The 27792-nt window shown below is 36.6% G+C and overlaps 2 pseudogenes; one reads left to right on the top strand and one right to left on the bottom strand.

The window, feature by feature from the left end:
* Positions 1-9058: 9058 nt before the first annotated feature.
* Positions 9059-14357, bottom strand: LOC128282191 (probable LRR receptor-like serine/threonine-protein kinase At3g47570; annotated as a pseudogene).
* Positions 14358-17911: 3554 nt separating this feature from the next.
* On the top strand, positions 17912-27430 carry LOC128282190 (uncharacterized; annotated as a pseudogene).
* The last annotated feature ends 362 nt before the right edge of the window (positions 27431-27792 follow it).

The following is a 27792-nucleotide window of genomic DNA, read 5'->3' as shown; positions in this document are numbered from 1 at the left end:
TAAACAGTTGTAGGAAAACGGGGAAAGGACACTTTATCGGATGCGCGCAGTTACTAAATGTCTGGATTTTGAGCCATTTTTGGAAAGTAGAGCGTACGTTGTACCATATGTTTTCAAAAACTTTCACCCCGTTGGAAGCCTATATTAAGAGAGAATGGCCAAAGAATGTCACTGAAGAACATTGGGTTTTAGTTTTTCAGAACCTTCGAGCTGAAGACGTAACCTGGAGAGCACCGTGGATTCGCCTTTCGGTTTTGTTATACAAGGTTGGAAATCAAGATTGGGTACCACTACTCGGGCTATGGGGAGGAGTTGGATATGCTCCACTATTAGTCCAAAGGTATTTTTCTTTGCGACAATTCATACTCGCCACTGGAGGATTAGCACAGTCCGAGTTTGCTTTTGCGGGTGAAGGGTATATGAAGAGGGTACGAGACACTGCAAAGTCTTGGAAAAAAATTCATCTCATGGAATTAGCTCTATACGCTGATACCCTCACCCAAAATTACGACATCTGGAGGAAGCAACGGGTGAATAGTCAGCAAATCTCGTCAACGAACTACACCGTCTAGACTCTTTTCTCGGAAGAAGTGCCATCTGAGCTAGAAATGGCAAGACAAGAATTTGAATGAGAAAAGGCCAAAATGTCTCGTGACCTTGGTGCTCTTCAAGAGGAAAACTACCAATTGTAGATCGACGTTTAGATTGAAAGATCCAGAACCGAGAAAGTGCAAAAAAAGGCTGAAGTCGTAAGAAATGACTTAAGAGATCTTCATCTAGAAAATAAGAAACTAAGAAGCACAATAAAAAATAGTGGGCTGGGCAAGTCATCGGCAGAATGGAAAGAAGAAATAAGCAACATTAAAGGCGGGATGGAATTTTGGAAAGGAAAAGCGAAGAAAGAAGAGGAAAAGGCTGCGCGGGCTATGATGGAGCTAAGGAAGAAGAACACTGAATATGAAGCTATTTCTGTCGAGGTAATGACTAGTCGATCTAAACGTCAAGAACTAAAAGAGAGGATACGAGAGTTAGAAGATATGCTGCAAGATTGTCAACAACAACTAGATACTCTCTTGAAGGCTTTGGGAGAAAAAGATAGTCAGTATGATAGAGACGTTATTGCTTACGAAGAGGGCCTCTAAGAAAAAGAAATGCAACTTAGCTATTTGATCAATGAAGTTCGTGGGGTAGCCATGCACGTGGTACAATTATCGGAAGAAGCTGAAATTCTTATTTGCCAATTCCTTCCAAGTCAAAGATCAAACATATCAGAGTTCTTAGCGCGAGTAAAGAAATACGGCGATATAGCTAGGAAGTTTGTGTAATAGCTGAATCGAAAATGGAAAAATGTTTTGTAATGAACTCTTTTGATGAATAAAATGCCTAAAATAGGGGCTATCTTGAAATCAACACCAATTTCTTGCATTTCTTTCATGACTAACATTCATTTGACATTTATGCATTCATTCATTCACTCATTGCATATCCCATAATCATTCGCTGAGGTTAAAACATACAATTTGCAGTTGTAATACCACGAGACTAGAACCACGTCATTCGTATAGAACGCGTCGACAAGCTAGGGCAATGGAGGCTGAATTCAATAAAAGAATTGAAAGAATGGAAAGAGTTCAGAGGGAATTACAAGAGCAGTTGGCCAAGTCGCAGCAAGAAACAAGAGATTTAATGGAGAGATCTCGAGAAGAATCACTCGAACAGAAGGATCAAATGGCCAAGATGATGGAAATGATGTCAGCTTTAGTTAAAGGAAAGGGACCCATGCAGAGCCCTGACGTCGAGGAACCTCGGTCAAGAGTTAATCACAGTCAATATCAGCTCTATCCCCCAGGATTCACTCCACCGCACGCCCACACAACACAAAGAGGGTACACCCAAGGGGAACCCACAGACCTGGAGCAACAGGCGGTGCCACCTGCTCACATAGGGCAAGGAATGTTTGTATCAAACCCGAGGGCTAGTCCTGCTGATCCACTCGTCCCAGATTTGGACGATCTAGCAGAAATAGCCAAGTTAAAAATCGGTGATCACGAGGTTCAAGAGAAGTATAGGAGCTTAGAGGAAAGACTTAAAGCAATAGAGGGTACTGAAGCCTTCTCTGCACTGAGTGCCAAAAAGCTCAGTTTGGTGCTCGATCTGGTTCTGCCTCCGAAATTTAAAGTACCAAATTTCGAAAAATACGATGGCACGAGATGTTCAAAGGCACATCTTGTCATGTTTTGCCGAAAAATGACTGGTTAAGTGAATGAAGACAAGCTCCTTATACATTGTTTTCAGGATAGTCTAGTAGGATCGGCTCTTCGGTGGTACAACCAGCTTAGTAGGGAAAAGATCCGATCTTGGAAGGACTTGGCGTTAGCCTTTTGTGAGCAGTACAAGCATGTATCAGATATGGTGCCTGATCGAATGACCCTAAAAATGATGGAAAAGAAACCGTCAGAAACTTTTAGACAGTATGCGCAGAGATGGAGGGACGTCTCGGCCCAAGTGGAACCCCCACTAACAAAAACGGAGATAACCGTTCTCTTCATCAACACTCTGAGAGCACCATTCTATGACAAGCTGGTGGGAAGTGCCACGAAGGACTTTGCGGATATTGTAATATCCAGTGAGCTTATAGAGAATGCTGTCAAGAGCGGTAGAATGGAAGGTGTTACAAATGTCTTCTTAGTGCCTGAAATTGATAGAAATTTGCTTAGCATTGCTCAACTGTTTGAGAAGGGCTATTTAGTTGTATTCAAAGGCAAAGAATGCCTGATTAGTGATCCTAGTGGATCCAAGCTCATGACAGTAGCTATGACAGAAAAAAGTTTCATTGTGGACTGGAATAAGAGTCCAGATAGTGCCTGCACAGCTGTTGCAGATAAATCCAAGCTGTGTCACAAGAAGCTTAGCCATGCCAACTACATGTCAATGGCTCAGCTAACCAAAGAAGATTTGGTTGAAAATTTTACTAATTCAGTTGAGAAAGAAAAGAAAATTTTGACACTCAAAGAGGTGCATGATATGCATGGGAACCAATCATCTGCTTAGATAAAAAAATTAAAGGCACATGTAACTAGCTTGAAGCTTGAGTTGAAATCATTGCAAGCAACTAACAGAGATATGGCGGAGCAGTTAGAGAACAAAGCAAGTGAAGCAGAAAAACTGGGAGAACAAAATTTAGAACTCCAATCCCGTATTTCAGAACTCAAAATAATGCTAGAAAAGAGAGAAAAAGAAATTTTTATTCTCACGAAAAAACTTGAGGATGATAGCAGTGAATCATTGTCTAGTGTGAAGAACTTGACTGCTCAGGAAAATAATCTGCTATTAGAGAAGGAGACGTTGCAAGCTGAGAAGGCTCTGTTGAAAGAAAATTTTATATTTGAAGGTGATGAAGCATCAAATCAAGTACAGAGGTTAATGGATGAGGAAAACACATTGCAGCAGCAGTTGAAATCTCTTCATATCTAGAAAGCAAAACTGGAATTGCAGTTTGAGAGAAAGAAACAAAAGTCATCCGAAAGATTGAATGAAATGGAGAATAAAAAATTGAAGTTGAAGCAAATAGTCAAGGACCTTCAAAAAGATTTGGAAGCAAAAGTAGATGAGAAAAATGACTTAGTGAACCAAATCATCAGAGAATGTTAATAAACAAGAGTTTGAAGCGTGCAAGCCAAGGAGGAGTGTTGGAAATTGGCCTGCACGCAGCATGTGAAGATGCCAAAGTTTCAAGAAGCAGCCCAGGCCGTGCAGCTCATGCAAATTCATGCATGCAAGAATCCATGCACATAAGTTTCCCGGGTAAAGTACGTGCAACTGAAGATGTTAATGCTACTGTTTCATCTCAGTTTTATTTTGTTACCTTTTAACAATGTTTTTGTAATTTAGTTCATTTTGAATTATGTTTGGATGACAAGTTGATGTAACTTGATGGTCAAAGAGCTGGTTACCAGCTTTGTTTAAGTGTGCAAGTAATATCACCTAGTTCCAATGTAATAAGTGGAGTTAGGTAGTGTTTAGGTAATGAATTTATTGTTTTTAACCTGCTAAAGTCTGGTATATGTAATGGCTGTGAGCCAAAGTTTCTTTTTGAATGAAATCATTAGATTTTCTTTCCATATGCTCCATTTTCCTTGTCTTCAAAATTTTGTTCTTCATTCTTGGCAGTAGCTCAAAGCTTGAATTCCAAGTATTTTTCCTTCATTCTTTATCCGGGTAAAATACGTTGCTGTTAAAGTCCAGATTGAAGTTCTTACTTCATCCGGTTAAAGTGTGTCTAACACCAACAACTTTGAACTGGAGTAAAGCTTGTTGATCAGTGTCATTTCCTCTAACTAGAGGGCTTGCTGTTGCTAAAGTAAGCAAGTTAAGACCCTGCAAGTTGAAGAATGAGAGAAGAACCATTAGGAAAAAAGAGCTGGACGGTTGAAAATGTTTTTTTGATGGCTCCATCAACTTGAAACAAATTGTTAAATGATAAGATTGATTTGTAAATGAGAGTGCGTGGCTCATCATGAAGAACCAGAATGCAATATATAGTTTTAGAATAATGGTATTATCGTATTCTATCACTGTGATGGGCCTGCTTTAGTTAAATGCGTCTACTTGGGGTTGGTCTTTATGGTTAATATATTTTCTACTCGTAGAAAACAGAAGTATGATGTTTACCCTAAAAGTAGGCGTCAATTGGTTCAGACTTATAAAAGATATGTGGGTACCATTTGCATGGGCCTCCGCTCCTTAACCTATCGCGTATATGTTGTTTACTTAAAAATTGATTTCATATATAATGAAATGATAATGGGCGACTTCAAGGTAAACTCCGGATAGTTTCGGTCGGGTCACAATTAATCAGGAACGGTTCAACACCATATTTCTAATAAACTTTGTTTACTTTTCATAGCCAGAAACTATATTTTTTCTTTTTTACAATGAATTAGGTCCAAATTTGAAGGTAAAGGAGATTTAGGGGTGAAGCCAAATTTTTCTTTTTTTTTTAAAGGAGCCCGAATTAGGTTGTTTATTTTATAGTAATAAAAAATAATTTTATCATTTTAATAGCATATATTTTATAATTTTAAGAGATTAAATCATTTATTTTCTATTTATGAGAGGACTAAAGTGTAAATTTACCATATACAAATTTAAAATTGGGTAAACTACCTTGTTGGTCACTTAATTTTTAAGGCACTTTTATATTGATCACCCAAAAAATATTTTTTAAGTATTCATTGGGGTAAAAATTTAAGGATTAAAGTGAAAAGGCTATAAAAACTAAAATAATATACAAATTACTAATAAATTGGATAAATTGTTGAAAATATTTTGTGAGATATAATGTTTCCAGTCTTCGTAGACGACCAATTTCTTGAGGAATCTGGTTGTAGATGTGGTTGCCCACAAGATTACTTAATTAATTAAACATTGATTTCATATAAACCGTCAAAATGTGGGTACCATTTGCATGGGCCACCGCTCCTTAACTCACTCCATATACTTAATTAAACAATGATTTCATATATAATAAAATGATAATGGGTGACTTCAAAGTAAACGCTGGATAGTTTCAATAGGAACACCCATTCACAATGAAATATATATGCTTTACACTTTTGGTCTTTCATTTAAAAATACCTTTTGGGTAGCTCCATCAACATGAAACAGTTTCCTAATTGATGAAATGATTCGTATGTGAATTGGTTCATGTCTGAAAGTCATGTAGCTACTACTCTGATGGGGCTGCTTTATTTAGAAGCATGCACTTGGTGTTGCTTTTTGTGGTCCATGTTACTTATTCCATACCTGCTATACTAGGTATGTTTTTCTTTTTCTCAAATGCTTGACAACTGCAATCAATCAATGTTTAGGATTGCCCCAGTGACTAATTACAGCTTGCAAAAAGCTCGAGTCGTGAGATGATTTTATACATTCATTTTTATTATCCATCTTTTCTTTTTTCATTCTAACGATGGTGGTCAATATTGTATGGTATGCGCGTATTGGTTTTATTATCTTACTTCTAAAAGAAAGGATGGTATAAAACTATAATTTTATGTTATCCTATATTTTTAATAGGAAAATGACAAATTAGATTTTCCTTCTGATTTTTAATATTATTAGTGGAGTTTTAGACTTTACAAATGTAAGTCTGCTACTAAAGTATAGTAAAATATTTAAAATATAAATATTTAAAATGAAGAGAAACATGTCAATTTTTCAAAGTTACTTGTGAAATAAAAAAATTATACACTTTTAATATACTGAATACAAACCCATATATTTATACTCTAATTTTAGTTTGTTAATAAATTATATATCGTTTTGGTCAAAATAATAATTATATATTATATATACAAGCAAATATATCTCAATTGCATTCTTAATAATATATTTATGTGTAAATATATAATTGTATAATCTGGTATGGATTGGTACATATTGGTACAAACTTGTATTGATCGAAATATATCGAACACATTGGAAGAATTTAATCCATTGAAATTTTAATCGAAATAGAACGTAAACTACTTGATACTTAATTAACATATTTCGATTGTTATTTTAATTATTTTTGGATATGATGCTACTAATTTTGATATTTATTACTCTTTCCTTAGTTGCTTAACGTGAGCTTTGTTTTATTGGCCTAATAATAAATTTAGTCCTCCAATATTTACATATTTTATCTATTGAGTTTAAATCTAAAAATTTAACAAATTTAGTCTTCAATATTTACAAGATTTGTCATTTGAGTCCTAATTATATAATATTATAAAATGTTAAAATATATCAAAAATTTTAAAAAGTAAATATAGATTATAAAAGCATAAAAAGTATAAAAATATTTTTAAGATTTTTGTACCCAAAATGACCTTAATAGTATCTTCTTTTTCTTTTCTTTTTTTTTTTCATTCAATTGATGAAGTTGAAAATAGCAAATGCCATGACCTTGACCTACAATCTCTCTCCAATTCTTGAACTAGAAATGATAAAAACACGAGAATACTAGAGCCTAAATTTGGTACTATCTCTATAGCAAAGAGTAAGGTCGTCGTAATCGGTGTCATCAACCCAACCATTTTTCTGGATTTATAATTTTTTTAAATTTGAGTTTCTTTTTAGGTTTTAATGAGGCATTTGAGATGAATTAGTGTAGCAAAATAAAAAGAGAATTAAATTAAAAGATTTTGAATAAAAATAATTTTAATTTTGGGTTTTTCATTGATGAGAAAATGTAAATATAAATTATAAAAGTTAAATATAAATTAAAAATTTTAAAAGTAAATATAAAAATATTTTTAAATATTTTGTAATTTTAGACTTGGAACTAAAATGATAAAATTTGTAAACATTGAGAGCTAAATTTATTAATTTTTTAAATTTAGAAATAAATTGATAGAATGTACTTACCATTGTAGGACTAAAATTGTTATTAGGTCAATAAAAAAAGTCCATGTTAAAAGTCTATTACTAAGTTGACAGCAAAAGTGACTATAATATTAAATTTCACAAAGTTGGGTGACCAAAATAGAATAAACTGAATAATTTGGTGACTATTGTTGAGTAAACTCTTCACAACTTATCAATGGGTATAACCCATTTGGTATGAATAGTTTTCTTATTTGGACATCTTAAAATTGAAATATGCCAATATACTTTTTGTTTGTACAAAGATTATTCAAACCCAGCCGATAAGCTACTATACTTTATTTAATCAAAATTTGCCATTGTACTTTTAAATTAAATATAAATTTACCTCTATTATTTAACTTTATCTTCAATTTTGCCATTTTATTTTTGCTTGATTGCATTTTGTCACTAAAGTTTGAATTTTACTATTCAATTTTAATTTCAAAATATTTTGAAGAAAATTTTTAAAATATATATTATAATTTAATACTTAAAAGTAATAAATTAATATAGTATCAATAATTCATAAAACAATTATTAATAAATAGTAAACTTAATCTTTTAATTTTTTTATTTTTCAAGTGTCTCTTTTAATATTATATTTTAATAAGTTAATATTATTTCAAATATTTTATTTTAATAGTCAATAATAAGTTTAATTTATAAAATACTGAAGCATAATAAATTAATTTAGAATTTTTATTTAATATTTGAAATAATATTTTCTTGTTAAATTTTATTTTCAAATCATCAAAATCAGTATTAATTGGTAACATGAATTAAAAATCAAGATTAGTAGCAAATTTTAGTAAAATTCAAAATTAATGGTAAAATTCAATTAAATAAAAGTAGTGTCACAAATTTAATTGTATTAATATATTATAATGGCAAATATTAATAAAAATAAAGTACATTGAAAATTTCAATATGCACCAATATTATGGTGGAAAAGTTGCATTTATACTGTCCTATCTAATTATTTTATGCTACATTAATAATTTTTTCAACTTAAATTAAAAGGATTAAAATAGTTTCTACCTCATATTTAATTTTGTTCAATTTCTTTTCTTTTCATCTGACATGATTTTATTTCCCCTCTCACCCACTCTTCACTGTTAGAAGAAGAGGATTTAGGGTTTTGATGATTTTCCCGATTTTTTTATTTCTTCATCCTCTTTTCATTGTTAAAAAAAAAAGATTTTAAGGTTTTGGGCAATTCAAAATTAGCAATGGAAGAATTATAGGCTGAGCAAAATAATGGAGGGATTAGAATCAAGTTCATTCCTATTTCTAGTGATTAAAATCAATGATTTTTAATCTTTTTCATTCAACTATGAAATAGTCATTGAATTTAGTTCATAACAATTTTTTTTTATTTATTGGAAAAAAAAAAAGCAGAATTGAAGTAAAAATATGGGAAATAACCATTTTGAAATTTCGGTCAATACATATATGCAGTGGGGAGTGACCCCTTCTTGTATGTCAAGTCTTTTCTCTCTTTGTCAATGAGGGTTCTATATTTTTATAGTGGGTTGATTTTCATAATGGATTTTTGCCGTTTGATATCGATACATCGACAAAACTGTTGAATTTTTTGTTCATTGAAAGAAAAGAAAAAGAACAACTAGTCCTATTGTTCAAGACATTTTGGGGATATAATACAAGATTATCAATTCCAACAACATAAAGTTCCCATGAATAGCCATTGATTGACATGTTCAATAACATTATTGATACAATAAGATCCAGAACAACATTGTTACTAAAGTCTGATTTGACGAGGATCTAGTACTACAAAAACTCCATATTTATTCTCGTTTCTTTAAGTGGAATGTGAACAAAAGAAAAGAGAATAGCGAGCACTTTGCCGGACCTAAGCATCTCAAGTCATCCATACGACCCCTGAGGTGCCTGCAACTTAAGAAACAAGGATTTACTTAAGCACATCATGTCATCGGAAAAGTAGCCGAAATGTGCCTTTAAGTGATTAAATGATTGAGTATTTTGCTAAGATAATAAGACATTATTACCTGTTGAATATGCAGTTTTAATCCCACGATCTAATCGAGTTGGACGGAGAAGCTTGTCTCTAATAGAACAAAGCTTGGTAACAACATCACTCATGTCCATCCGTTCACTCGGTGATTCAGCAGAACAAGTGAGTCCTATTTTGAATATCGAATTCAAGCATTGAAGATATTCGTCATTTCCCAGGTTGTTTTCATTAAGAGTGATGTCAGCTACTGTTCCTCCTCTGACACTCTCTTGAAGAAGAATGGGATCTATAATCTCAACCACTCGATTGGGCAAAGCTGCTTTGAGAAAGTTGTGAAGACTTAAACCTTCTTTGAACCTTTCATTTGTTGGCCTTTTCCCTGTTAACATCTCTAACAAGAGGATGCCATAGCTATATAAATCGCCGTTTGTTGACAACTCGCTTCCCGTGCCATATTCTATAATTAATTCATCACAAAATACATATATATATATATATATAAATAATTGTAGTGGAAAACCTCTAAATATACAACTAGACTGCTTTTAGATCGATTTTTTCTCTTTTAAATAATGAAAGAAATGAAAAAAGAGAACATACCAGGTGGAGCATAGCCGATGGCTCCTCTTAATCTAAGGGAGCTTGGTTCATTAGTAGAATAGTTAAGCTAATTATCTCCAGAAAGGATTTTTGCTAAGCCGAAGTCACTTATATGACCAACCATTTCCCCATCGAGTAAAACATTGCTTGGCTTGAGGTCACAATGAATGATCGGCGTCTCACAACGATGGTGCAGATATTCCAGTGCATGAGTAACATCTACGGCCACATTAATTAACTCTTTGAATGAAGTTTAGGTTTCTCATCGTCTCTGGTTCATTCATGCCAACAGATGAATGTAGCCAATCCTCCAAGCTTCCATTTTCCATGAACTCATAAACCAATGCTTTAAAATCATTGCCTTGATAATCGATACCTGAAATGGCCGTTAATACCTTGACAAGATTACGATGTCGAATGTTCTTCAAAGCCTCGCATTCAACCAAGAAACTCCTGGAAGCTCTATGATTCAGAAGATTGAGCACCTTTACTGCAATAACTGCTCCATTCGCTTCAAGAATTCCTTTGTATACAGATCCGAAACCTCCCAAACCAACCAAATTCTGAGGGGAGAATCCGTTAGTAGCCCTTAGGATGCTTTGGTATGATAACCGTAGAAGGGAATTTTCTACATGAGTTGTCGTTGGCTTCTGCTCTTTTTTAGCAGAATAGAGAATACAAAAGTCACTCCTGAAATCACAACAATTATTGTGATCTTCAATTTAAGGGAAGTTTTTGATGATGTTTTGGAGTTACATCTTGACAAGTGTAACTCAGGGATGCCTCTGCAAAGCTTATTATCTCCCTCAACAAATATAGCACTTGTATTCTTGAACACTCCTTTACTTGGTATCACTCCTTCAAAATTGTTGAAAGAGAGATTTAAGTACTTTAATGACCCAAACCTCACAAGAAATTCTGGAATCCCACCAGAAAGATTATTGTTGGATGCATCCAATGCCTCAAGACCCCTCAATGAACTCAAATATGGAGGAATTGGCCCTTCAAACAAATTTCCCTCCAAATACAGCTCAACCAGACTTACACAACTCCCAAAGTTGTTTGTAAGCAAACCAGATAACCTGTTGTGAGAAACATCCAGTTGGCCTAAATTTTTCAGTTTTTCTACTTCAACAGGAAGCTCACCAGTCAACGAGTTTGACGATAGGCTTAGTACAATGGACAAGGATGATAGTCCTAGTATTTCGGGGGTATTGGTCCACTAAGATTATTATGAGAAAGATCCAGTATAATCAAATTTTTGCAATTACCTAGACCTAAAGGAATGCTGCCCTGAAGATTGTTAAAATTTAAAACGAGTTCGGTTTACTCTATTAAATTTCCAATGGAGTGGGGAATAGTCCCAAAGAGAAAATTACTGTGAGCATAAAATATATTTAGCTTCCAAAGCCTCCCAATATCAAAGGGAATGGGACCTGATAAATGATTTTGTGCCAAGTCAAGCACCTCCAAATTGATGAGATTTCCAATCTCATATGGGATTTTTCCCAAAATGTTGTTGTAACTCATCGATAAACCTTGAAGTGTGCTAGAAAAATTGCTAATGTGTAGTGGGCCAAATTTGCCTGGCCCAAACAAACACAAAAGACCAAAACAAAATATAAAATAAATCAATAAACAAAAAGTTTAAAACACAAACAGCCCAAGTACATGACCCTATACCCTAGCCCAGCTACAAAACAACCCAAAGCTCTAAGACCCAAACGGCCCAGAAACCAAGCCCAGAATATTACAACTTCGGAACCCTAGGGTTCTTTCTCTCACGCCGAGACCGAACTCAGCCCCCACGCCTCCAACAGCCACGTCGACAACCCCGTACGCCACCCTCATGCCCAGTGCCAGCACACGCCCCGTACCTGCAAAAAAGAACAAAAGAATAGCAGCAGAATAGCAGCCAATAGGAGAAAGATTGCTGTTTTTTGGTTGTTTTGTTATTCGGCTATAAAGCCCTTATTTTTTTAATTGTAAAGTTTTTTTTTTACGGAACAATCAATATACAAACAGATATTGTAAAGAGGGGGGGATTACATAGAGAGAATACAAAAAAGGATTTGAAGGTGATTTTCAGATCGATTTTTTTTTTTTGATTTTTTTGGGTTCTCATTTTCTTTCTTCTTGATCTTTACTTGCTGCATATTTATAACAAAAAGGGAGAGCATTAAAAAGCAACAAAAATAGAAAAAGCAGTGATTTCAAAGTTTTCGTATTTTTTTTTACTTTATTTCGAATCTACTTGACAAATCTAAAAAAGGAGTTTACTTACTGTTTTTGGTGTCGATTTAGTCGACGTTGGCTCCTCCGACCTAATGGTTGATAGATCCTTGTGGTCTGGCTGAAACCGCGACGGTGGTGGAGGCGTATTATGCGCCGATGAAGCCCAAGAGTCGGCCAAGGTAAAGGATAGAAGAAAATGGGGGTGTAGGTATAAGTTTTAGTGAAAATGGCAGAGTTCAGTGTTTTTTTGGTTTTTAATATTGAAATGGTGGTGTTTAAGGGTGGGGGCCGCGTTTTGATCCATGCCCAGACCCAATTTGTGCCTTTATATGTCAAATGGGAAATTTCCACAATTAATCCCTCATATTTGCATCACATTCCAGCAGACCCCATTGGCATCCATACGTTTTTATTTTAATTTTTCCCAAAATTTGTACACCATTTCATTTTAGTCCACTCAAGGTGTAGCGTTTTGGGACTGGATTATTTCAGTCCTAGCCCATACATTTATATACTTTGCACTTTTTATTTTTTAACTATCTTATTTGTAAATTATTCCTTTTATTTTAGGTTTAATTTTAATCTAGTCTTTTATTTGTATAATCTGCTATTTTAAAATACTCTTAATATTTTTGTATATATTAATTTATTTTAATGATTTTATTTGTTTTCATTTGTTCAATTATTTTGAGATTTCTTTTATCCTATTATTTTTACATTTTGCACAATATTTTTTATACATATTAGCATACATATTATTCTCATTGAGTGTTCAATTTATAATACTTATTATTTTGAAGATTCACAATATTTTTGTACATGAGTGGAACCATCTTAATAACTTTAGTTTGTTTTATAAAATTATCATTTTAAACTTCTTTTCGCATTGAGCTATTTTAATACTTTTATATAACATCTTGTTTAAATATTTATAAATATAAATATATATATATATATATATATATCTATTACTTTAATAGATTTTTCTATTTAAAATATTTCTTGCTTTATGATTCATCAAGTATTTTTCTTTATGTATATATGAAACTATTTTAGGAATTCCATCTTTGTACATATCAAATTATTATTTTAGAATGTTTCTTTATATTATATTATTTTAGATGATATTTCATTCAAATGTTTCATTATATATATTTGTGCGTATATAATAAAATAATTTAATCTTGTGTACATATTCTATGATATCTTTATGAACAAGTATTTCTAAGTTTATTTATATACATATATATATATATATATATGGTTTGTAAATCCATTATGTTTCAAAGATTATATTTTATTGTACATTATTATTATTATTTATTTATTTATTTTTGTATACTTTACACATAATTCAAAATTTTCTTACTTATGTGTCAATTTTAAACCAATATTCTTCAATATTTTGCATATCATTCGATTTAAAATATTAGTCCTATAACATATGTTTTAGTAATTATGTATATATATTTTAGTTTGTTTTTCCAAATAGTTTTAAGTTCATCTATTTATATATTGTGTAAATTATGTGTTCATTTATTCGTCATTATTTTAAAATCGTTTTATACCACATTGGCTTCTAATTACTATTTTGTCTTTTTACATCTTACATTGATTGTTTTATATCATGCTATGTATATTATTGTGGCATATTATTGTATGTGTTGCTTTGTTGTGTTGTCTTGTTATATTATCATTTTCGTTATTGTATTATTGTATTATTATATCAATTATTCTCCATGCATGATTGAAATCGAGTTATATTTCCAAGCTAGTTATGCTTAGTGATTTAAGATCTCGTTAGTTGGTTAAATAAATTGTATTATCTTCGTTTTTCCATTGTCGTATTTTTATGCGTACACATATTACCCCATTCATCGTTTTTTACTTGACTCTTGAAATGTGGTTTTATAAAACCCAAATTTCATGATTAATTTCGTCTTATTTCAAATCGAATTAATGCGTTTTAACCTGGTTTCACAATTATTAAGAATTCTTCAAAACGAAGGCGATATTCGATTCTTGGCAATTCGTGGAATTGTGCCCTAATGTGTTGGGTTGCAATTTCTCGTTTGCTAAAAGTAATCGAAGGTCCCTTTAGAATTTCACCCATGTCTCTTAAAAATTCTTTAAAGTGAAGACGAGATTTGATATTTGGCAATTCGCGGAATTGTGCCCTAACGTGTTGGGTTGCAATTTCTCGTTTGCTCAAAATAATTAAATATCCCTTCAAAATTCCACTCAGGTCTTCCAAAAACCCTCTAAAACGAAGGCAATACTCGGTGTTTGACAATTCGAGAATCATGCCCTATCGTGCTGGGTTGTGATTTCTCGTTTGGTCAAAACAATCGAATATTCCTTTAGGTTTTCACTCATGTTTTTTTTAAGGAAATATTTTAGAACAAAGGCAATATTTGGCATTTGACAATTCGAGAATCATGCCCTATCGTGCTGGGTTGTGATTTCTCGTTTGCTTAAAACGATCGGACATTCCTTTATATTCTCACTCATGTTTATAAAATATACCTAAAAACGAAGACGATGTTCAATATTTCACGATTTGAGAATTGTGCCCTATCGTGCTGGGTTGTGTTTTTTCGTTGGTTCGAAACAATTGAACATCCCTACGGAATTTCACTCACATTTCCTAAAATCTTTCAAAATGAAGGCGATGTTCAATGTTCGGCAATTTAAGAACCGAGCCCTATCGTGTTAGGTTGCGCTTTCTTATTTGTCCAAAATAATCGAATATCTCCTTGGAATTTCACTTATATTCTTTAAGGTGAGGCAATGTTCGATGTTTGGAAATTCGAGGGATCGTGCCCTACTGTGCTGGGTTTCAGTTTTTCATCGGACCAAATAGTTGAGCATCCTCTTGTTAATTTCAAATTATAAATTTTTCAGACGTCGAAACAAAAAGATTTTTGACAATCAACTCGGGTTATTCAACTTTTATTAAAATGAGCCACATTCCGAAAAACATTTTTTAGACATAAGGACAGTATTTAATTGATTTGGTACCAATTTTGGGCGTAGTGAGGGTGCTAATCTTTCTTCATGCGTAACCGACTCCCGAGCCCATTTTTCTAAAATTTTCGTAGACCAGAGTCATTGTTTTAGTAAATCGCAAATCTTTTATTAAAATAACCAAATTTTTAGGTAATCCGATCACACCCAAAACAAAAAGATCGGTGGCGACTCCCTTATTCCTGTTTTTTTCAAAAGTCGATTCCCCCGTATTTTCATTAAATTTAAAAACTTTAAATTTTTTTAAATAGAAAGATGGTTTCGACAGCTTGGCGACTCCACTGGGGACTTGAGAGTTGAGCCATGAAAATCGATTATTTACTGTCCTTTTGTCAAAAATCGAAAATGTATTTTAAAAATCATGTATCTTTCGATTGTATGATTGTTTCGGTGCGAGTCTTGTATAATAGTACTGCATTTCATTGCATGACCACCGTGGTCACACCTTCTAAGTGGGAGTAAGAAACTATGCTTTCGTGAGGTTTTCACCTCCGCATGGGCTAGTGGATTGCTTCCGGGGTACATCCGTACCTATGATTTCGTGAAATTTTTATCTCCGCATGGTCATAGGGAAATGTATCCCCCCGAACCGAACTCGATCTATATAAGCCTATAATGGGTGAGGATTGAGGAATCTGCTGGTTCGGGTACCCCTTTTCCTAGGACTAAACCACATATAGTGAACCTTAGGAGCTATCCTTGAGTGGAGCCGCGTCGAGCCTTAGTACTTACCTGTATATGCGTTATAATCACCGTTTATGTGCTTGCATTCTATCGCTATTATTTGATACTAACTGATGTTTTGTTTTGATTGTCTTTTTTGCGTGACATTGCATACTAAAGGAGGCGTTAATCTACATTCAATTACTAAGTTAGAAAATTTGACATGGAGAATGAATTTCTTAGTAAAGTCGAGGATAATGCGGCTGTTCGTGCTTGGTCGGAAAGGCTACAATCTGAGAGAGGGGATAGCTTGGCAGAAGGGCATGTATCGGAGCTACGGGATTTCACTCACGTCAATGTAGTACAGAATGAGCTACAAGAGTTGAGAGACATTTGGGCTAGTTGGGATGAAAGGATCAAGTAGTTGTTTTACCAAAGTTATGGTGATATATCCTACCTGCTAGACATTAGAGTGGATAAGCATTTGTTCCGAGCCTTGGTGCAGTTTTGGAATTCCGTATATAAGTGTTTCACCTTTGGAGAAATGGATTTGGTACCTACTATAGAGGAATACACTACGCTGCTTAGGTGTCCAAAGATTCAGGTCCGGAAGACTTATGCCCGGGTTTTTAGTAGTCAGGCTTTCATGAAGAAACTGATGAGCATTTCTGGGATGAGCGAGCCTTAGGTCACCGTTCGGATTCAGCTAAAAGGAGATAGCAAATGTGTCCCTTGGGAGAATTTGCGAGATTTGATCTTGACTCATCCAGACGAAAGAAAGAGGGTCGATATATTTGCCTTAAGCATCTACGGATTAGTGATCTTTCCTGAGGCTTTGAGGCACGTGGACGAGGCGGTCATCGACTTGTTCGATCGCCTTGAGAAGGAATCACTCGATCTTGGCGATATTGGCGAAACTTTCAGATCTTTGAGCTCATGTCGGAAGGCAGGCGAGGGCAATTTATTAGATGTGCTCAACTATTGATGGTATGGTTTCATGGGCACTTTTGGAAGGTAGACAAGGTTTCCTCTTGAGTCTTTTAGAAGGTTATTCCCTTTAAAGGAAGAAGCGACTATCTGAGAGAGAGAGGATATCTCGGAGGAGAAATGGATGGATATTTTCAAAACCTCAAGGAGGGATATCGAATGGAGAGCTTATTGGATGGTCCTGATGAGATCATGTACCGATGTGGTAACCGATTGGGTGCCTTGTTAGGAATCTGGGAGCTACGGGTATACTCGTTGATAGCCTTGAGGCAATACAAGTCGAGGCGGTTTGTACCCATGACCTACGGACTTGCTCAGAGTGAATTCTCTTTTAAGGGCGCTCATTATAAAAAGAGAGTTTGGGAGTTATCAGATGCTTGGAAGCAAACTTGTTGGATGAAAAGGTTAGCTGTCAGTTCCATGGTAACACCCGAGTACAGTGAGTGGTTTAAGAAGAGGGTTAATGACAGTATTCCTAGGCCAAACTTAGAGAGTGCTCGACCTATCGGGGAACAATTACAAGTCGCCCCATCAGAATTGGAAATTATAAGGCAAAACTTTAAGAAAAAGAGTTTGGAGCTTAGGAAGAAGATCGAGCAATTGGAAGAAGAAAAGATACACTTAAGGTTAGACGCCGACGTTCAGAGGTCAGAGGCTGAGAAGTGGAGAAAAGGAAAAACCAAGGCCGAAGAAGACCTAGACAACCTGAAGACAGACTACAAGAAGCTACGCCTATCTATGAGGACTGCAGGCTTAGGTAAGACTTCCAAACAATGGCGCCATGAAATTCGGGAAGAAAAGGCCAATACCGACCGTGGGAAAGGAAATTAGAAGCTCAAGCGTAAGCGAAGATTTGGAGAAGAGTCATCGGAAAGTAGAAAAGAGCGAGGTGAATTAAGGGCTAGAAATGTGAGAACTCGAGAAGTCTCGCATCGATCAAATTATAACACCGCAATAGAGCTGAGGGTGAGTTTGAGCAAGATAGAAGAAATGAAAAGAAGAATAGAAGAGTTAGAGGCGTCATTGCAGAATTGTGAGATGTGGATCCAGTTTTTCGAGGCAAACGAGGATCGTTGGAAAGAGCAACTTCACCATGTGCAAGACCAAGTCAGAAACAGAGATTATCTTATGGGGGAAGCCATAACCCAGATTCGGGAGGTAGCCGACTACTTGCAGACTTTAGCGGTTCAGGCGGACACACTGAGCGTGAAATATGAGTTGGAGTCGGATTGCGGACAAGAGCTGGCCTCGTTGCTTAAAAAAATTAAGACTTTAAGTGTTAGAGCGAGATTTTATTTGTAACTCGAATTTATGTAAAAGATTTTATTTTCAAGTAAAATTTTCTAAGGGCAATTGAATCAAAAAAATTGATGCCTCCTTTGCATTCATGCATTTGCATTTGCATCATATCATTATGCATTAAAGGCCATAAGAGTTTTCTAATTAATTAATTAAAAATTATTTCAGTAACCTGGAAACCAACGAAAACCAACCAACCACACACCCCTAAGGTACAAGGAAAAAATCAATGGATAAGAGACTCGAAAAATTGGAGCAGATGTAAAAAGAAATACAAGAACAAATGCAGTCTCAGATGCAAGAGCAACTAGCCAAGATTCAGCGAGAGATGAAAGAGCAAATGATGGAGTTCCAGAGGGAAATGATGAGTCAGTTATCCCAGCTGCTGTTGGGAGGAACTGATAAGGGAAAGGGCCTTATGGACAAAGTTGAAGAAACTAACGAGGATCCTCAATACCCCCTGGCTTCACTTCGACTCATGTACCGATGAAGCCCGAGATTAATTTAACGAAACCATTTGTCACGATCATGCCCCAAGAGTTCATTTGGAGCTTGATGCATCGATAAATTTCCAAACCAGCTCAGGCTCTAACTTTGTCAACAACCCGAACTATCCGCCCATTCCCGACTTGGATGAAATTGCCGAAGAGGAAAAGGTGAGGATGGATTCACAAAAATAATTGGAAGAACGATGCAGATGGCTCAAGGAAAAATTCAAAGCCATGGAAAGCGCGGATCATCATCAAGGGATTGATGCCAAGGACCTGAGTTTGGTCCCAGATTTAGTCCTTCCCCCCAAATTCAAAATGCCCGAACTTGAGAAATACAATGGAACGAGCTACCCTGAAGCCCACATCACTATGTTCTACAGGCGAATGACGGGATATGTTAACAATGATCAGTTATTAATCCATTGCTTTCAAGATAGTCTGGTCGGGGCGGCGTCTAAATGGTACAACCAATTAAGTCGCTCTAAGATTAACTCGTGGAAGGACCTGGCCCAGGCCTTTATGAAGCAATACAATCATGTGACAGACATGACCCCTGACAGAATCACTCTCCAAAATATGGAGAAGAAATCGAATGAAAGCTTCAGGCAGTACGCACAAAGATGGAGGGAGGTGGCCATACAAGTTCAGCCACCACTTCTAGAAAAGGAGACAACGATGCTCTTTATTAATACCTTGAAGGATCCTTTTATCACTCATATGTTGGGAAGCGCCATCAAGAGCTTCTCTGATATAGTAATGACAGGATAAATGATCGAAAATACTGTAAGGAGTGGCAAGATAGAAGCCGAAGAAAGTACCAGAAAGTCGGTCCTGAGGAAAAGAGACAATGAAGTGAGCAACACGAGCACATCTAGCAAAGGTCAGCCTAAGTCATTCACCGTAAATCAACCCAAGGCGGTGACCACCAATCAGCAAAACTCTGTAAGATAAGAATCCAACGCGAGGGAGAACACAGAAAGACCACAATTCACCCCTATACCCATGACGTATAGGGAGTTGTACCAGAACCTGTTCAATGCTCATGTAGTCTCCCCTTTCTACCTGAAGCCACTGCAGCCCCCGTATCCCAAATGGTATGACGCAAACGCCCAGTGTGAGTACCACGTGGGAATCACTGGGCACTCTATCGAAAACTGCGCAGCGTTTAAAAAATTAGTTGAAAGACTCATTAAGATAGGGATCGTGAGATTTGACGACCCAGCTACATCCAATATAGCGGAAAACCCGCTCCCCAATCATACCGACCAAGGAGTGAATGGGATATGCGAAGGCTTGAACAAGAAGACCAAGTATGAGGTTGCGGAAGTCAGGACTCCGATGAGGTGAGTATGGATGGAGATGGTCAAGAGGGGATTGATCGTGTTGGATTCGAGGGAAGAACCTGAAGAAGAGAGAAACTACTGTGAGTTTCACGACGAAGTGGGACATGAAATCCAAGATTGCGTGGAGTTCAAGGCCCTAATACAAAACATGATAAGCAATAAAGAAATGGAATTTTATGAAGAAGCCAAAAACCCCGTAGTGGGAGATATATGCGCATCAGAGGGGGAATCGAAGGCACAAAACCAAACACCCAACTATCCTGTGGTGATTATTTCGAGACCCAAAAATAATAAAGCTAGAGTACAAATGCCACCGAGGGTCATAATCCAAAGACCTGCAGTCTTCCCTTACAAAGATAGCAAAAAGGTCCCATGGAATTATGATTGCAATATGATGACGCCGGGAAAGAAGAGCCCGATGATGCTTCAAGAAGGGATCAGGACAAGGGATCCTATACACGTAGTGGGAGACGTTACGATACGGTGAATGAGGAGGCACAACCCACAAAAGGAAAAGCCTAGATGGTCGAGGAAATGAAAGGAAAAGCAACCAAACCTGTTAACGAGCCAGTTAACGAAGAAGAGGCCAAGGAGTTTTTAAAATTCCTAAAGCATAGAGAATATAGTGTGGTGGAATAGCTACGCAAACAACCAGCCCGCATTTCAGTGCTGGCCTTGCTTCTGAGCTCAGAAGTCCATCGCAGCGCGCTAATGAAGGTCTTGAATGAAACGTATGTTCCCAATGGTATCTCCGTTAACAAGTTGGACCGCTTGGTTAACAACATCAGTGCTGATACCTATATCTTCTTTAATGATGATGAGATACCACCCGGGGGCATGGGGTCGACTAAAGCTCTGTATATCACCACACGCTGTAAAGGGTATACGCTGCCTGGCATACTAATTGACAATGGATCCGCCCTGAACGTCCTGCCATTGACCACGCTGAACAGATTACCTATAGACAGCTCTCACATGAAGGAGCGCCAGAACATCGTGAAGGCATTCGATGGCACGGAGAGAAAGGTTATGGGCAGAATCGAGGTACCCCTTCAGATTGGGCCAAACACATATGAGGTGGATTTCCTTGTAATGGACATCAAACCCTCATATAATTGCTTATTGGGGAGGCCCTGGATACATTCAGCTGGGGCAGTGCCTTCCTCGTTACATCAAAAATTGAAGCTGGTGTCGGAGGGAAGGTTGATAACGATTAAGGCTGAAGAAGATATTATTGCAACTGTGAGCAATAATGCACCCTATTTGGAGACAGATGACGAAGCAATCGAATGCTCATTTCAATCTTTGGAATTTTTTAGCGCGACGTTCATCGCCGAGGGAAGCAAAATTCCGGTGCCAAAATTGTCCAAAACCACGAAGATGAGCCTCCAGCTGACATTCGGAAAAGGGGCCCTACCCGGAAAAGGACTTAGGAGACATCTAAAAGGAAGAACTGAAACGCCAATGCTGAAAGACAAGAGAGACCGCCTCGGCTTAGGATTTATGCTAGACACGAAACAAAGGAGAAGGGAGCTAGAAAAGAAGCAGGAAAGAAGGAGAGCTAGATTAACGGGGAAGGAAATCAAGTGGGAACCAATGATATTCCCCCATATATCGAAAACATTTGTGTCCGGGGGAATCATCCATCCTGAAAGAGACACATCAATGATGGGAGCTATAGAAAAAAACCTAGAAAGTTTGAACATCAACGTCATGTACGAAAAGGAGACCGGAAGATAAAGTTTCTCGGACATTGGCCCTTACACACCTGAAAGTGTTCTGGACAACTGGACTGTGGAAGAGATCCCTGTAGTTTTTAGAACGAATACAGAGTAATGTCCAAAACACACTTATTGCTCTAGGCCTAGGAGTGATAAGAATCTTTTGTGAAATAGGTTGATGTTTAAAAACGATATTTCAATAAAATGCACGGTTATTATCATTTTGAGCAGATATTATCTCGTCCTTTCAATTTCATTCATAACTGTTGTAGGCCAATTTTAGCCCATTTACATCAAAACCCAATTTAGCCTTACCTAACCCACCAAAATTAAACCCAAAATCTTAACTACCCAAAGCCCAATTTACATCAAAACCCAAATGGCCCAAACCCTAAGCCCAAATCAAAATAAAAAAACCTAGCCCACAACTTAAACTTTTCTCAACTAGCCACACCTTTTCCACCACCAACTCCACTAGCCACACCTTTTCCACCACCAACTCCACTAGCCACTCCTTTTCCACCACCAACTCCACTAGCCACACTTTCTCCACCACCAAATCCATTAGCCACACTTGCTCCATTACCTACTCCACTAACCACACTTGCTCCACCACCACTTGTACCTACAAATGAAGACATAAATAATAAAAAAAAATATTTTGTAAATGGCTATATAAGCCTTCTCATATTTTGTATATGGGGGGATTTTTTTTGGAGAGTTTTTGGGAGAGAAAGTTATTGTAAAGGATTTTTGGAGAGGTTTCTTTTTAAAGTAATCAAGGAGAAGAGTTATTGTGAAGGCTAGTTTTTGGAGAAGCTAGTTTTTTTTGGAGATTAATCAAAGATCAAAGCAAAAGAAGTTTCTTTGTCTATTCTCATTTTAAGTTCTTTGTTTACTTATTGTTTTCCTTTCAATCTTATTTTGTTTCTTTTATACGAAAGTAAAAATAAAAGGAAGAAGATTACCCATTTTATCAAAAAGTTTTTGAGGTCCCATTTGCAGTGTATGAGTGTACCGTGGCGGTCCATGACGGACGATGGTACGACCTTGTGGTAAAAATCACCCACCCTCTCCTCTCTTTTTTTGTTATTATTATATTTCTTAATATTATATTATATATATTCTTTTAATATATTAGATATATTTTAAATTCTATATTACGTATATATATATTTTATACTATTTTATTTATATATCTTTAATATTATATTATTTATATATATATATATTTTTTTTCTACATGTTATCTTATGTATATATCTTAACTATATTATGTATATATTTTAACACTATATTATGTACATATTTTTAATATTATCACGTATTTATTTTTTATATATGTACATATTGATGTAGTATTATTAATAGTATTTTTTAAACATCATTATTATTTCTAATATATATATTATGTATATCTTTTTATTTCTATTTTATTTTTATTTGTCAATATTAATTATTATTATTCTAATATTTTGATATTTTAATATTTTATATTTTATATATTTTATTATTCACATCATTGTTCGCATTTTTGACAATAATATTCTTGGATTTTTTACTATCATTTTAAAAACTTTTTACATTTTAATTTTAAGAATAAGCCAATGTACCAATTTTAACATTAAGTCATCGATTTCATCGCTATGTTGGGTGAAATTAATCGGCTCGTGTTAAAAGCGGACGTCCTTCTAAAAACAAAAAACTTGCAACTTCTCATTTCCTTCAATCGGATCACACTTAAATGTCAAATTGAATTCGTATTTTTGAAAATCAAGACAACATGTGTTTAATAAGATACCAATTTTGGGCGTCGCGAGGTGCTAATACCTTCCTCGCAGTAACAAACTCCGAACCCTAAATTTTCTCGGATTTTAACGTAGACCTAAACTCAACCTTTTATTTATTTTAATAAGAGATCTAATAGGTGTCCGATCACACCTAGGAAAAAGGATCGGTGGCGGCTCCCTGTTTATTTCAAAAATCAAACGTCAAATTTTAAACTTTTTTTCAATAAATCGCCACAATTAGCGACCAAGCTAAGCTAAAATTTTTACGTCGCTACAATAACCATACAAATGATTACTTTCAAATTCTTTTATTCTTGAAACATTCTTTTAAATACTCTTTCATTCGTCATTCATAATCATATTACGCAAATAAACGTTTGGAATTCTTTTGATTCTTTGTATCTGCCTTCGTCCTCATAACAGGTCCCCAGATATTAATGATACGAGTGACACTGCTAGCGACTCAGAATTTCCTTTCGAGCAAGATGTGTGTATGGATGATTCTCAGGATTTTGAAGATGACCAAGGCTGTAACCTATCTCCTGATTTGCTGAGGACGGTAGAACAAGACGAGAAACAAATCCTACCTCACAAAGAATTAGTTGAAATTGTGAGCTTAGGAGAAGGATAAGAGGTGAAGATCGGAACATGTATCACTACGGAGATGAAGCGAGACCTCATTGAATTACTTCAAGAATTCAAAGATGTCTTTGCATGGTCATACCAAGATATGCCCGGATTGGACACTGACATCGTGGTGCATCGACTCCCCATAAAAGAAGAGTGTAAGCCAGTTCAGCAAAAACTCTGAAGAATGAGGCCCGATGTCTTGCTAAAAATAAAGGAAGGGGTCCGAAGGCAGTTTGACGCTGGATTTCTGAAGGTGGTAAAATACTCAGATTGGGTAGCCAACATCGTCCCTGTCCCTAAGAAAGATAGAAAAGTGCGAATGTGTGTGGACTACAGAGATTTGAATAAAGCCAGCCCAAAAGATAATTTCCCACTACCTCATATTGACACCCTAGTGGACAATACGGCGGGACATTCACTGTTTTCGTTCATGGATGGTTTCTCGGGATACAACCAGATCAAGATGCACCCTGAAGATATAGAGAAAACCACGTTTGTAACCATGTGGGGCACGTTCTGTTACAAGGTGATGCCGTTTGGACTGAAGAATGCGGGGGCAACTTATCAAAGAGCCATGGTAACCTTTTTTCACGACATGATGCATAAAGAAATCGAGGTCTATGTTGATGACATGATAGCTAAGTCCCGAACAGAGAAGGAGCACAAACAAGTCCTGAGAAAACTATTCTTGAGGTTGAGGAAGTTCCAGCTAAAACTCAACCCAGCCAAATGTACCTTCGGAGTTAAGTCTGGAAAGTTGCTCGAATTCGTGGTTAGTGAGAAAGAGATTGAGATTGATCCAGACAAAGTTAAAGCCATACAAGAGCTATCCCCGCCGCGCACTCAGAAAGAAGTTCGAGGCTTTCTAGGAAGATTAAATTACATTGCTCGGTTCATTTCACAACTGACCGAGAAATGTGACCCTGTCTTTCGCCTCCTCAAGAAACGTAACCCAGGTGAATGGGATGAAGAATGCCAAAGGGCTTTCGACAAGGTCAAACAGTACTTATCCAATGCCCCGGTGCTGATGCCACCTAATCCTGATAAGCCGTTGATACTATACTTGGCAGTATTTGAGAATTCTATGGGGTGCGTATTGGGTCAGCATGACGAGTCGGGAAGGAAAGAAAAAGCCATTTACTATCTTAGTAAAAAGTTCACAGAATGTGAAACAAGGTACCCGCCGATAAAGAAGTTGTGTTGTGCCCTAATTTGGACAACCCGAAGGCTGAGGCAGTATATATTGTATCACACCACTTGGCTCATATCAAAATTAGACCCTTTAAAGTACATGATGGAGTCAACAGCCTTGAATGGAAGGATGGCCCGATGGCAGATTCTGTTTTCTGAATTCGACATAGTCTATGTAAACTAGAAAGTAGTAAAAAGAAGTACAATAGCAGATTTTCCGGCCAGTAGAGCCTTGGAAGATTACGAGCCTCTGAACTTCAACTTTCCGAATGAAGACCTAATGTGTATTGCTACGGCTAAAGAAGGTGCTCTGGAAGAACTTCCTTGGAAATTGAACTTCGATGGGGCATCAAATGCTGTGGGCAATGGAATCGGGGCCGTCTTGGTATCCCCAAACGGAGATCATTATCCATTAAGTAGTAAATTGGATTTTGATTGTACAAACAATATGGCGGAATATGAAGCGTGCATCATGGGTATCCGTGCAGCCATAGAACGTAAGATTAGAGTGCTAGGGGTGTATGGGGATTCCGCGCTAGTGATTTATCAACTCAAGGGATAATGGGAAACCAGAGACCCCAAGTTGATCGACTATCAAAAACTGGTCCTTGAATTGGTTAAAGAGTTTGATGACATCACCTTCCACGAGACGAAAATCAGATGGCTGATGCTTTGGCTACTTTAGCCTCCATGATCAAGGTAAACAAACAAGAAGATGTCAAACCCATCCGGATGAGCATTTATGAAATTCTGGCCCACTGTTACAATATTGAAGAAGTTGAAGAAAGAGATGACCACCCTTGGTATCACGATATATTGCAATACGTAAAGAATCGTGCATACCCGGACCAGGCGAACGAGAATGACAAAAGAACGCTAAGAAGACTGGCCATCGACTATGTCTTAGATGGGGATATATTATACAAAAGAAGAAAGGATCAAGTGCTACTAAGATGTGTAGATGCTGTAGAGGCTAAGAAAATCTTGGAAGAAGTCCATGAAGGCGTCTGTGGGACACATGCTAACGGCTTTACAATGGCCAGACAAATTATGAGATTCGGGTACTATTGGTCCACCATGGAAGGAGATTGTATCAATTACGCTAAGAGATGTCATAAGTGCCAAATCTACGGAGACAAAATTCATGTGCCTCCTTCACCGCTGCATGTCATGGTTTCTCCATGGCCATTCTCTATGTGGGGCATGGATGTGATTGGGCCGATATCGCCGAAAGCTTCCAATGGGCATCGGTTCATCTTCCTGGTTATCTACTACTTCACCAAGTGGGTAGAAGCCGCTTCGTATGCTAGTGTGACCAAGTCGGCAGTGAGCAAGTTTCTGAAAAAGGAGATTATATGTCGATACGGAATGCCGGAGAGGATTATATCTGACAATGCATTAAACTTGAACAATAGTACGATAGCAGAAGTCTGCAGTCAATTCAAGATCAGACATCACAACTCGTCGCCGTACGCTCAAGATGAATGGGGCGAGAAGCGCCAATAAAAACATTAAGAAGATTGTGGGGAAGATGACCGAAACCTACAGAGACCGGCATGAGAAGTTACCATTTGCCTTTTTTGCTTATCGAACGTCAGTCAGAACTTCAACCGGGGCAACCCCTTTATCCCTGGTCTACGGAATGGAAACAGTGTTGCCAATCGAAGTCGAGATCCCGTCTCTTCGAGTGTTGTCAGAGTTAAAGTTAGAAGAAGCCGAGTGGATCCAGTCTCGATATGATCAATTGAACCTAATTGAGGAAAAGAGGTTAAGAGCTATCCGTCATGGTCAGATGTACCAAAAGCGAATGATGCGGGCTTATGACAAAAAGGTTCGCCCTAGAGAATTCCACGAAGGAGACTTGGTTTTGAAAAAGATCCTTCCCATACAGAAGGACTTTTGAGGGAAACAGATGCTTAATTGGGAAGGGCCTTACGTGGTGAAGAAAGCTTTCTCTGGAGGAGCATTGATTCTAGCCGAGATGGATGGTAGAAACTTGCCCAATCTTGTAAACTCGGATTCGGTCAAGAAGTATTTTACTTGAAGAAAGAGAGGCCAGAGTGAAAACCCGCAAAGGGCGCTTTGAAAAAAAAAAGAGAGGCCAAGGTGAAAACCCGCAAAGGGCACTTTGGAACCAAAGGGGTTTTTGAGTTGAAAACCCGAAAACGGGCAGCTCAAATTTTGAATATGGGGCATATGGTAGTCTTGCCCTTCCAAAATCAACAAGATAGAAGAACAGTACACCTTGGAGCATCAACAAAATACACGGGATCTCCTGAACACACATTTGGTTCGAAGGAGCCTTTGAGAAATTAGAATAGTGAAACTCGTGCTGCGATATCTGGGGCACCTTTTTCTGCACCTCATCAGAATCATTATCCTATGTATTCACATCAAATTTTGCTT

The sequence above is a fragment of the Gossypium arboreum genome, chromosome 10, assembly GCF_025698485.1.
Source record: "Gossypium arboreum isolate Shixiya-1 chromosome 10, ASM2569848v2, whole genome shotgun sequence".
In the NCBI taxonomy this organism is placed as follows: domain Eukaryota; kingdom Viridiplantae; phylum Streptophyta; class Magnoliopsida; order Malvales; family Malvaceae; genus Gossypium; species Gossypium arboreum.
This window is presented reverse-complemented; position numbering and strand designations above follow the sequence as displayed.